Source organism: Macrotis lagotis, chromosome 4 (genome assembly GCF_037893015.1).
Source record: "Macrotis lagotis isolate mMagLag1 chromosome 4, bilby.v1.9.chrom.fasta, whole genome shotgun sequence".
NCBI lineage: Eukaryota > Metazoa > Chordata > Mammalia > Peramelemorphia > Peramelidae > Macrotis > Macrotis lagotis.
The window spans coordinates 120,422,407-120,434,431 of record NC_133661.1 but is presented as its reverse complement, the minus strand read 5'-3'; the positions used below and the strand labels follow the sequence as shown (position 1 = coordinate 120,434,431).

Here is a 12,025-nt window from a genome sequence, read left to right as displayed (position 1 = left end):
ATATTTTGTGTATTTATTTTTCTAACTACTCTTAATGGTAGTTTTCAAAAATAATTTTTTTGGGCAATGTTTTGAGTTTTACATTTTTCTCCCTCCCCTCCTCCCCTCCCCTAACAGAAAACAATCTAATATGAGCTATATGTGTACATCCATGCTAAGCATAGGTCCATATTAATCATGTTGTGAAAGAAGAATCAAATTCACATGGGAAAAAAACATTGGAGAGGAAAAAAGACACAATATATAAGTCAACTTTTAAAAATTGAAGCTAGTAAGCTTTTATCTTTAAACTCTACAATTCCTTCTCTGGATATTAATAAAGACATTTTAAAATTAAGCATAAATTGCTTTATTTCATTAAAAATTTAAATGTTACATATTAATCAGTTTAAGATCACATTTTTTAATATTTGAATTAAAAAAAAACCCAGAAAAGATATCACATATTGATGTGTTCTCTTTTTTCTTTTTTAAGTCTTAAATAGAAATGGGACGAATATTGATACTATCTCCAGTAACAAAGATTCTAAACTTCAAAATATGTGCTTGACCAATTTTTTTTTCTATTAATAGAGGGGATTTTGGTGATATAAGACTATTTACCTTTAATTTTCCATTTGCTATATAACTTATATCCAGAGAATCCATTGTCTATTAGAGAAGAAGTTTGTGAACTTTAAGGAGGCTCCCAGAGAGTCAGTGACTGTGTAGGGAGAGGGTTAGATAGGAATAGTTGGAGGTAATGTAGGGTGGGTTGTGATCCCAGGGCTCTCAGTATTTGAAGGGAAATTTGATACTCTGGGAAGTGAAGGTAATAAATTACTCAGGCAGCAGTGGCCTTCTTTGTAAAGACTGCTCTGAAGTTGTATATGGTCATACATGCTGAACCAGCAGATCTGGAACCAGCAATACTATGTACAGGTGTTGAACACAAAGGAATCCTGGGTGTGGTGATAGGGAAGAAGACAAATAGAATAGGAAACACAGAAATCCCACTTTAAGTCTGGATTGGATTTCTCCAAGCATTGATAAGAGCAGAGACAGTGAAGGAATGGTAAAAGCAGCATATTTGGAATCTGAGGACTTGAGTTCAATTCTGGTACTGCTTTTTATCAGCTGTTTGACTTTGGGTAAGTCACTTAAGGGCAACCGTTTTCTTATCTGATTGAAAGTCACTTCCAGAGATCCAGGGTCCTATATGGTAAGAAAAGAAGGTGGTTCACTTAGTACCTATGAGGTATTTTTAAGATACTTTATGTCAAATTATTTGAAATTTGTGGGGGGTTCGGGTCAGTACAACTATAAAATTGAAACAAAGCAGATTGAAACAAAGCAAATAAAACCAAGATTGTCAGAGTAATAGAAATGTAGCAACGTGTGGATGGTCATCTACTTCAAGAATGAATCTTTTTATCAAAAATCAATTCACTAAGATTTTAGATCAGCTTTCTCATTTACCCAAATTAAGCAATAATATCTATCAGGTGAATGTCAGCTCTTTGCAAGAAAAAACTGCTTTATTCTTTTTGTCTATATCCCTGGCATCTAACAGTGTTGGACACACAGGACAGTATCAATAGTACAATCAACAAATGCTAGTTGATTAATTAATTAATAGAGAATAATAGAATTTAAGTAATATAATGGATAATATAATATAGCTAATATATGCAATATTACATAAAATATAATAAATAAAATAATAGAAAATAAAATGGCTCCCTTCTCTTTTCCAAGGTGAACCCTTCTCCTTTTCCTTTAATTTCTCTCCTCCTTAAAAATTGATAGCCAACAGAAGAAAGAAGTTGGTAGCTTGATGTGCTAATTAATTGAGGTGAAAGTTTCTTTCCAGGATAAGGGAAATGCAGGAATGTTTGAAAGAAGAGTAGAAGGGGCATTGAGAAGGATAGATTGAAGAAACCCAAGAAAGATAGGGAATAAGAGGATTAGGGAGAGACTGGAAACGGTAGAAAGAGGGTAAGCCTTCAGAAAGACTTCTCTCAGACAGGAGGAAAAGATAAGAAAATGATGAAAATAGATTCAACATATTGTGGAACACAGAAGAGAAAGAAGATCATGCCATATAAACTTGTTGTTGTTGCTGTTGTGTTGTTCTTTTTGGTGGTGGTAGGTTGTTTTTTTGGGAAACAGCAGGTAATAGCTATACAAGATGTTCTGAAGGTTTAATAATTTATACAAGAGGCTCTGAAATTTAAGCTTTAATAACATAGGAATAGAAATGCTATAAAAACATCACTTGAAAATTAATATGTAAATTTATTTTACATTTATTTAGTTTGTGAAATTTGAATAATAATTGAATAACTAATTTTAATGTTAACAAAATGGAGAACTCTGTCATCATGCATTGTATATACAACTGTCTCTGGATGATGCTTTTACTGACATATTGCTAGAGGAGGTCTTCTTGTTTGGCAGCCTGTATCACCTAACCTATATCCATTAGATTTATTTCTCATAGAGTTCCATTAAAACTTCAATTTTTGGGAGAGCTTATAACTAGATTATTTCAATAGCTTGTTGGTAGAAATGCTTGTCTAAACTACAAAGGATGAAATATTTTGCAAATTTAAAGAATCAAATAGTGATTTAGAGCCCAAATTGATGGTCATGTTGATTTCTAATTAAAAAATCAATATTTTATTAAATTAATCTTTTAAAAGTTGTTCTTTGTAAGTTTGAAGCATTTGGTTTTCATTATAATCAAAGCTTAAGACTTCAATAAGACTTTTGGGTCATCCTAAATATAAATTTCTGAAATCAGGAAGACATCTTCCCCAGACATTTAGTAATTGTGTGACCCTGAGCAAGGCACTTAACCCTGTTTGCCTTACTTTTCTAATTTGTAAAATGAACTGGAGAAGGAAATGGAATGCCACTTTAGTATCTTTGTCAAGAACCTCCCACCCCCACCCAGTGGGGTGGCTAGGTGGTGCAGTGGATGGAGCACCAGCCCTGGAGTCAGGAGTTCAAATCCGGCCTCAGACACTTAATAATTACCTAGCTGTGTGGCCTTGGGCAAGCCGCTTAACCCCATTTCCTTGAAAAAACCTAAAAAAACCCCCAAAAAACAAAACAACCAAAGGTTCACCAATGGTTGGACAGGATTGGAATACCTGAACAACAAGAAGAAGCATTAATATTTCAGAATTTATTAGAATTTAATTTTTATACAAATTATTTTTATATAAATAAGCTTATTTACCTCTTTAAGTTGCTCTGTGAGAGGTGTCCTGAGCACTGTTATCTCCATTGTCCAGAGAAGCACAGAAAGCTTAAATGAATTTCTCATGGGCACACAGATAGTGTTGGATGTGGGATTTAATACCAGATCTCTCCTAACTCTCCTGACTTTCAACCATATCATATAATACTGCCTCTTCAAAGTAAGAATGGTGGAAGTGGAAGTAATTGGGATAGGGACCTTCCAGAGGTGTCACCAGAGAGTCAACAAAAGATGAATAAAAGAAGTACCAAGCAATAAGAAAGCCACATCCTAATAGGTTATTTAGTCAATTGATCAATGAATCAATCAATCAGCATTTTATTAAGTGCCCAATAGGTATCAGACATTGTGCTAAGCACTAAGGATACAAAAGGAGGCATATATATATCTATCTATCTATCTATCTATCTATCTATATATATATATATAATATATATATATATATATATATAGTACCTGCTGTAAAGAAACTTACAGTCTAATGGGAAAAACATATATATATATGTGTGTGTGTGTGTGTGTGTATGTATAAAGCAAGCTATATACAAGATAAATAGGAAATGATTAAGAGAGGAAAGACACTGGAATTAAGAAGGGTTGGGGGGATGTTTCCTGTAGGAGGTAGGATTTTGGTTGGGACTTAAGGGAAGATCAGTAGAGCTTCCAGGCATAGGCAACACCCAGAGAGAAGGAGATGGAACAGCTAGTAGACTAGTGTTGCTAGATCAGTCTATGGCATGGAATGAGGTATTAAGAAGACTGGAAAGGTAGGAGAAGGTTAGTTTACTTAGGGATTAGAATGCTAAACACATTAAAAAAGTATTTTGTATTTGCTTTTGGAGGTAAGAGGGAGCCACTGGAGTTCATTGAGTAAGGGCAGGGGCAGTGTGTGACATGGTCATACCTGCTGAGTTTTTGGAAAAATCACATTAGTGGCTCAATGCAGCATGGATTGGAATAAGGAAAGTAAGGAGAGACTTGAAGCAGGCAAATCTACCAACAAGCATGAGTTAATGAGAACCTGCACTGGGATGGTGGGTGCAACAAAGGAAAGAAAGAGACATATTCAAAAGTTGTTGCAAAGGTAAAATTGACAGAACTTGGCATTAGCTTAGGTAATGGGGATGTGTGTGAGAGACATTCAGAATTATTCCTCGGTTTTCCGAGGTAATGGGAAAATAGTTGCCCTCTACAATAATAGGAAAGGTAGAAGGGTTTTAGGGGAAAAGATAAGAAGTTCTATTTTGAACATGTTGAGTTGAAGACATTCACTATCTATTTTGAGATGTTTAAAAGGCAAATGAAGATGCATGAATGACTGAGGCAGGTGAAAATCTCTTTCCTCTCTCAACCTGTGAGGATTATGAAAGGAAAAGGTCACAAACTATTTGCAATCTTCTAATGAATACCAACAAAACATTTTTGTTGGGAGAAAATGCCTAAATATCCTCAACCAATGCATGGTTGGACTCGCAGGAGTCTAATTCTTATCATGTTATTCCTAACAAGCCTCTTTACACAGATTTTCTGATGAGAGACTCACTATTCTAGCTCCTCTTCTCTCCCTTCCCTACCCTCTCCTCTCTTCCCTCCTTTCTTCTCCTTTTCTCTCTTCCCCCCTCCTTTCCTCTTTTCTCTCCTCTCCTATATCCTCTTCTCTTTTTGCTTCTAATCAATGCTATCATTTTCTCTCTGTTTTCTTCTACTCATAGCATAGAGATAATTGTAAGGAACAGTAAGGTCAGTTCAATAAATTTCATTTATTATTATCATCAAATGTCTTACATGGTTTGGGGAACCTTGGGCAAAAAGCATGTTTTAGAAATGGGGAAAAGATCAGTAAATTTGAATGTAAGTCTATGGAATTTCCATTTTTGGAGAGGTTTGATTAATTGTGCATATGTGTATGTGTGTATGTCTATCTCTATATGTATATGCATATTTATAATATATATCAATATACTGATTATATTGATAATTAGCATGGAATTTTACATGTTTAAAGCATTTTCAAATAATTTGTTTTATTCAGTATTTACAAAGCAATGCAGCCTAAAGGCTTGGAATAGATTAAGTCCACCAAAGTAATAGCATCTCATCTTATTACTGAGGATAGCCATAAACTGGACCTGAGTAACTGGGTGAACTGTTGGTAGGAGGGTCTAAAGGTGCTCTATGCTGTCTGAATATCTAGGCTCAACTGCACTATAATATAGAAACCATTCTGGCAATACTAGAAACCAATGGGCCATGAATCTTCCCTGGCAACTAAACTGGCTCCTAGCCACTTGGGAGCAGCTGTGAGGCCTGAAATAGCATTATTCCTTGGCTGGAGAGGGTCAGTAAGATTTAGCCCCACCTTAGCTATTCTTGTGCCACATATACTCTTGCTGGTGCAGAATTAAACTTGCCTTTGGGAGAAGGCAGGATGCCACTGGATTCTGTAGAGAGGAGAAAATGTAGACAGAAAAAGGAAAGGCACCTGTTACAAAATATCTTAGGAGGAAAGAGGGTCAGAATTCACAGTTCAAACATAGATCATTACTGGACAGCTTTCTTTCTCTGCTAACAGGTCCACACCACCAGATATGCCTGGATAGTGAAATTTTTGTTGGGGTCAGTCCTTCTGAGGTCTCCTGGAGTACCTTGAGTTTCCCAGCTCTCTTGCTCTGGAAAAGAATAAAAATATTTTCTCCCTTAATCCAGTCTGAAGTGCTCTAATCCCTCATCAAGACATAAAGAATGACCCTGAGTTCTTAAAGTCTAGGTCAGTGAATTGTAAAACTTGAAAGGTCCTACTTATCAAGCTGCAAAGGCTTTGAATGTGGGTCTGGAAGTAGATTATAAATCTGTTGTTCAAGGATCAGGCTGGCTAAATTCAGAGAAGTTCATCTCCATGGGTTTGGATATAAAATGAGGAATTCTTTTTTGGTCATAGCATCTCAGGAAATCATCTATTAGTAATGCAAGAAACATTGCAATCTGCTGATATTTGTGGAGTTACAAGTCCTCAAAGGTAAGCTTTAATATTCAATTCAATTCAACTCAGCAAGCAATTATTAAGTGCTTACTGGATGCCAAAAACTATTAGGCACCAATTAATTTTAGAAATAGCTAGTGTATATATATATATATATATATATATATATATATATATATATATATATATTTATATATCTTTGCAAATTTTATCTCATTTGATCCTCTCAATGATCCTCTTCCTGCAAAGTAGGGGGCTATTATTATCCCTATTTTACAGTTGAGGAAACTGAGGTAGACAAAGATGAAGTGACCTTCCCAGGGCTACAAAATGTCCAATTGAATTTGAACTTAGTTTTTCCTGTCTCCAGATCCAGTATTCTATCTATGAGTTACCTATTTGCTGATCACTGAAAAAATAAAATGAAAAAGAAAAGCAATTCTTGCCTTCAAGGCCTTTAAACTACATTATGCAAATAAAAGAATTAATAAGAGAACATTAAAGGTCAAGTTTACAAAACTGTAGAATTGTTAATTTACTAACCTCAGAACTCAACAGGCATTATCAAGTGCTTATTATATGTAAAGCACTTCTCCAGATGCTGTGCTATAAAACAAAGATGTAATAATAGCTGTCCTGAAGAAGCACATTTTATATAAATAATATACATATAGTCTAGATAGTGGGAGGGGGACTACTTTCTGTACCGAGATAAATACATTTGAGGAGGAAGACTACACTAATTATTCTGAGGGAGGGGATTAGAGAAGGCTTTGTACAGGAAGTAGCACCTTGGTCCATCCTTGAAGGGATTTAGAATTCCAAAAAGAATGGGAAGAGAGCATATACTTAGGTATTTTTTTGACTCAACTTTAGAACTTTATGTTTGTTTCTATTAAAATTATTATTGAAATTTGAGGTAAATTGTTCAATAAATTCTGAATCTATCTATCCATCCTATGGTCTTTTCCACATCCTTCATTTTGTCAGTAGGATAACATGAAAGACTTTATCAAATGATTATGTAAGTGTAGTCACCTCTTTTAGAGTGTAAACTCCTAGAGGACAGTTACTGGTTTTTTCTTTATCTTTTTTACCTTCAGCATTTGCCATATAGTAGGTATTTAATGAAAGTTTGTTAATTGATTGATTGATTTACTGAATGAAGGATAACATGAAAGACTTTACCAAATGATTATGTAAGTGTGGTCACTCCCTTTAGAATATAAACCCTTAGAGGGCAGTTACTGTTTTTTCTTTATCTTTTTGTTCTCAGCATCTGGAACATTGCTGATCGATTGATTTACTGAACGAATGAATCATTTCTTAGGCACCTAACATGCCAACCACTAAAGACATAAATAGAAAAACAAGATGGATCTTGTTCTTGGGGAGCTCACATTTTAATGGAACATTAAAGGTTTCAGGTTTGAGTACTTTGGAAAGGCCCAGTGTTCTTTAAGAGTGTAGCAGCAAAGTGGTTTGCAATACATCTTCCACTGATAAAATCATATTTATTTCTGAGCCTGGGACAAGATTGACAGTTTGTGAGGAGTTATTGATCCTGGGGGTTTTGACTAGTACTACAGGACTGTTTCCACTTTAGTCTGAGGGGAGGTCATGGTAAAAATAATGATAGTTTAACTTCCTAAAACCTGTTTCTCCCTCAGGATGCCCTGTGATTCAAGTGGGCTGGCTGGTCTACCCCAACTGGCAACAGATCTTGAGGAAAAAAAAATATCTATAGTATTTCCCTGTTCTACCAGCCTGTCAGTTAACCTATCAAAAAGGAAATAAATATAGACTGGCATCAGCTATTCTGAATGAAACATTGTTGGCTTTTAATGATTTAACACTTATAAATGTTCACAAATAGTCTTATAAAATATCTCTAGGATTTCGCAGTAATAGAAGTCAAAATCCTTGATCTTTAGTATATAAATTTTAGTCTCTTGCCTTTTTAAAAAATTTGGACATTTATTCTTCTCCAGTCATACTGTCCTTGCTTTGTTCTTCTTGATTATGCTTGTCTAATAGTCTCCTGATGGTCGTGGTTTGATCAGTATTTCTTCTAGCTGTCCTGAGCTATGTCTGTCTGCCACTGCTGCCATTTACTTTTCTCATGTCCACTCTATTGTTGCTCTGTTCCCTTACCAGATTGCATTAGCATTCTCTGTGATATGTTTGATATTCTGAGCACATTGAAATCAACTGATTTTTGTATCATCTAATGCTATCTGTGCAGCTTTGCTAGCTGTTTCTACTTTCTTTTAACATGCCAAACAATGTGCTCCTCCTAGTCTCCCTTTTTCAGTTTCTGAATCCCTGAAAGCTTGACTTTGTGGCTTCTATCCTTCCACTAGAATGCCACAATTAAATCTTTTAATAAAGAAAACCTCATGGAACATGGGCTGAGAGTCAACTCTGAGTGGTGATCTCTTTCCTTAAGAGGGCTTAATGGTGTCTTCAATGATTCATCTTGTCCTTGCTCCCTTCTAGAGTTCTTTGGCTATCATGTTCCCTTGTTTATTCCTCTTAGGAGTAAATGGAGGCCCTAGCTCCAGGGACAATTAAAACCCAGAAATGCTCAAGATCCAGTTGACAAGTTACCTGCTATAATCTGAAGGCATTCTTCAGAAGAGACTCTTGGGACAGTAAACCTTCTCAGGAAGTTTTCCCCCATGATTACTGATTCATGTACCAGTGGGGAGAGGATTTGCTACAGATCCCATTTATCACTGTGATTGACTGGGCCTCAAAGGATCAACTTTCCCTGAAAGGCATCCTGCAGGCCTTGGCCCATCTCTTCAGCTCTTTTTAAACTTTAGATTTTGAGGTCTTTGCTCAAATTTGTTTTCATAGAGGCATTTGCTGTGTGTCCAATATCTTGAACCCTAATTATAAAGAAGAAAATATCAACACACTCAGCAAAGCTCCAACTTAATAATGAACAGGTGTGTCCCAAGTATACATAAAGCAAATGATGTCTTTCTTCATTCTCCTCTCCTGCCTTAGGGTAACACAATATTTATAAGAACACAGCAGTCAAGCACCCAAGAACTCAGTAACATTCTTTCTACTGTATATATTTGTATATAAATATATACATATATGTATATATATGGACATACACACACATATATGTATGTATGTATGTATGTGATGTTCATTGGAGTAAGCTCCTCGAGACCAAGTTTCTCTTTCTGTTTTTCTTTGTATTCCTAATGCTTAGCACAGTGCTCCATAGCAAGAGCTTAATGAATGTTTACTGATTGATTAATCTAGTCTCATTTTACACATGGAGAATCAAAACTCTTGAAAGTTTACATAACTTGTTCATGATCCCTCTGGTAGTTATAGGTTAGGTTGAGCCTGGAATCAAACCCAGGTCTTCTGACTTTAATTGCATCTCTTAGGCCATGATGCATCATGTACTCTCCCCAGAATCAGAAGGGATCTTTCATCTTTATAAGCTTTTTTTTCAATGAACTGGAGTTCTTCCTTTCAGAATAAGCTGATAAAGCAACAAATTGTCTTAAACGGCAGAGGGGAGGACTTTCCTCTGCCTCCTCCTACTCCTCCTCTTCTTTCTTCTTCTTTCTTCCTCCTCCTCTTCTTTGTTCCTCCTCTTCTTACTTCTCCTCCTGCCCAGGCTTGTCTCCTAATTCCCTCAGCAATCTGGCTAATAATGGTGGACCCCTGGAGAGTCACTTGGCTGCTGTTGCTGCTGCCCCACTGTCAGCTCTGTGGCAGGCAAGCAGGCAAAGACTTTTCTTCATGCTGTTAAGCATTATGGAGAAAAAATTGTTTAGGAATCTCTTAGAGAAGCTAGAGAGCCCTGCGGTAAATGTTTCTGACTTTAACCCACCTCACCCCCTCCCTTTAGCATTTACTTGCAAAGTCTGGGGAGCAAGAGAAGAAATATGGGTTTTCCCATTCTCAAAGCATCACCCTGTCTTCCCCACCCCCTCCATACTAAAGCTGGGTTCCAGAATTTTATTATTTCCTGCTTTCCCTATTACTGAGAAAGAAAAATAATAAGTGTTTTATTTTAGCAAATGCTTCTTTACAAGTTAACTTCTATGCAAACATGCCTTAGGAAAATGAGCCCTAGCTAGCCTTGGCATCTGAAAATCTGTTTTACTGTCCAGGGTCCACAACTAGTTAGCAATGGGATTTCTGTGTAAGCCATTTCATTTATCTGATCCTCATTTGCCCCATCTGTAAAATGGAGACAACAATACTGTGTACTGGTGTGTGTGTGTGTGTGTGTGTGTGTGTGTGTGTGTGTGTATGTGTATGTCTTGGGGGGGGAGGTTTATGGTGGTAGTGGTGTTGATGTAGTGGATACACAATCAAGTTTAAAGTCAGGAAGACCTGAATTCAAGTTCCACTTTTGACACAGGGTGGTTATGTGACTGTGGGCAAGTCAGTACTCTAAAGCTATTCCAAAGTGTGGAGTGTTGATTTCACTTATTTCACTGGAACTTATCCAAGAATTCCTTATATTAATTCCTATCACAATCTATATTAGAAGCTTGAGGTAAGGATTGAATGAGATCTTTAGCAACTCCTATGGATGGAAAGTATTATTAGGGTGATGATATTGTTATTTTGGGTTAACAGGTGAAGAAACCATCAAAGATGTTTGATTTTATCCAGGTTGACAGCAAAGAGCATTCAGGAGCTTTGGCTGTTGTTTAAGCCATTTTGCAGACCTAGTGAATTAGCTTCTCTACAGTCATTTAGATTGATGGCCCTGCCAGTTGCTGTGAATGGCTAGTTTCAAGGCTGCCCAAGTGACAAGGGTAATAAGGAAATCTTGAAGGTTATATAATTTCAGTGCTTAGAAGTACATTGTTTTAAGAAAAATTTTAAATGACAATTATTGGTAAGCCTCTGTGTTTGTGTTTGAGCATTGGCAAGCAGAAGTAATCCTGTTTCTACAAACAAAAGATTTTCAATTTTTTTTTGATACCTTTCCCCCTACTCAGCAAATATTCATCAAAAGCCAATTTCAATATCTGTTCAGATATCTGTTCTTAGGACTGGGAGAAATACAAAGTACAAATAAGACATTTTCCTTGTTATCTGGGAGCTGATAGAAAAAGATGGTAATGTTTTGTTTTTGTTTTTATTTTTTAAATTTTTTTGTTTTTTCTAGTTATATGCAAAGATAGTTTTCAATATTTATCCTTTTGTAAGCTTTTGAGTCCCACATTTTTTCCACCATCTTTTCCCTTTCCCTTTCCATGCCAGTGAGCAATCTGATATAGGTTGTACATGTACTATCATGTTGAATATATTTTTATTTTAGTCATGTTGTGAAAGAAGAATTAGAACTAAGGGGAAAAACATGAGAAAGAATGAAAAAAATAAGAGAAGTTTTAAAAAATAAAAAGTCTGCTTTATTCTGCATTCAGATTCCATAATTTGTTCTGTAGAGGTGAATAACATTTTCCATAATAGGTCTCTCAGGAGTGTCCTTGATCATTGAACTGCTGAGAGAGCACCTGTGTCCAAGATGGTAATATTTGTAACAATCATCCTTCTTCCATGAAGGATCTATGGATACTAGAAGGGCTTTGCCTTTCTTTGACTCATTGGCCTTATCTAGGGGACTGAAGAGTTTCAGAGTTAAGATATTTCACTACAGGGGAAGGGAGGGAGGGAAGGAACAAACATTTAGCAATATGTTGTACTCCATATGTTAACTCCATCGTCTCAGTTAAAAATATGGTCTCATTTGATTCTCACAGCAACTTCAGGATGCTGGTGCTATTATTATCCTCATTTTA

At 36.0% G+C, this 12,025-nt stretch overlaps 1 protein-coding gene across 1 annotated transcript in view; it reads left to right on the top strand.

Moving 5' to 3' along the window:
* Positions 1 to 12,025, top strand: part of LOC141521436 (pro-interleukin-16-like) — a 161,464-nt gene that overhangs the window by 34,628 nt on the left and 114,811 nt on the right.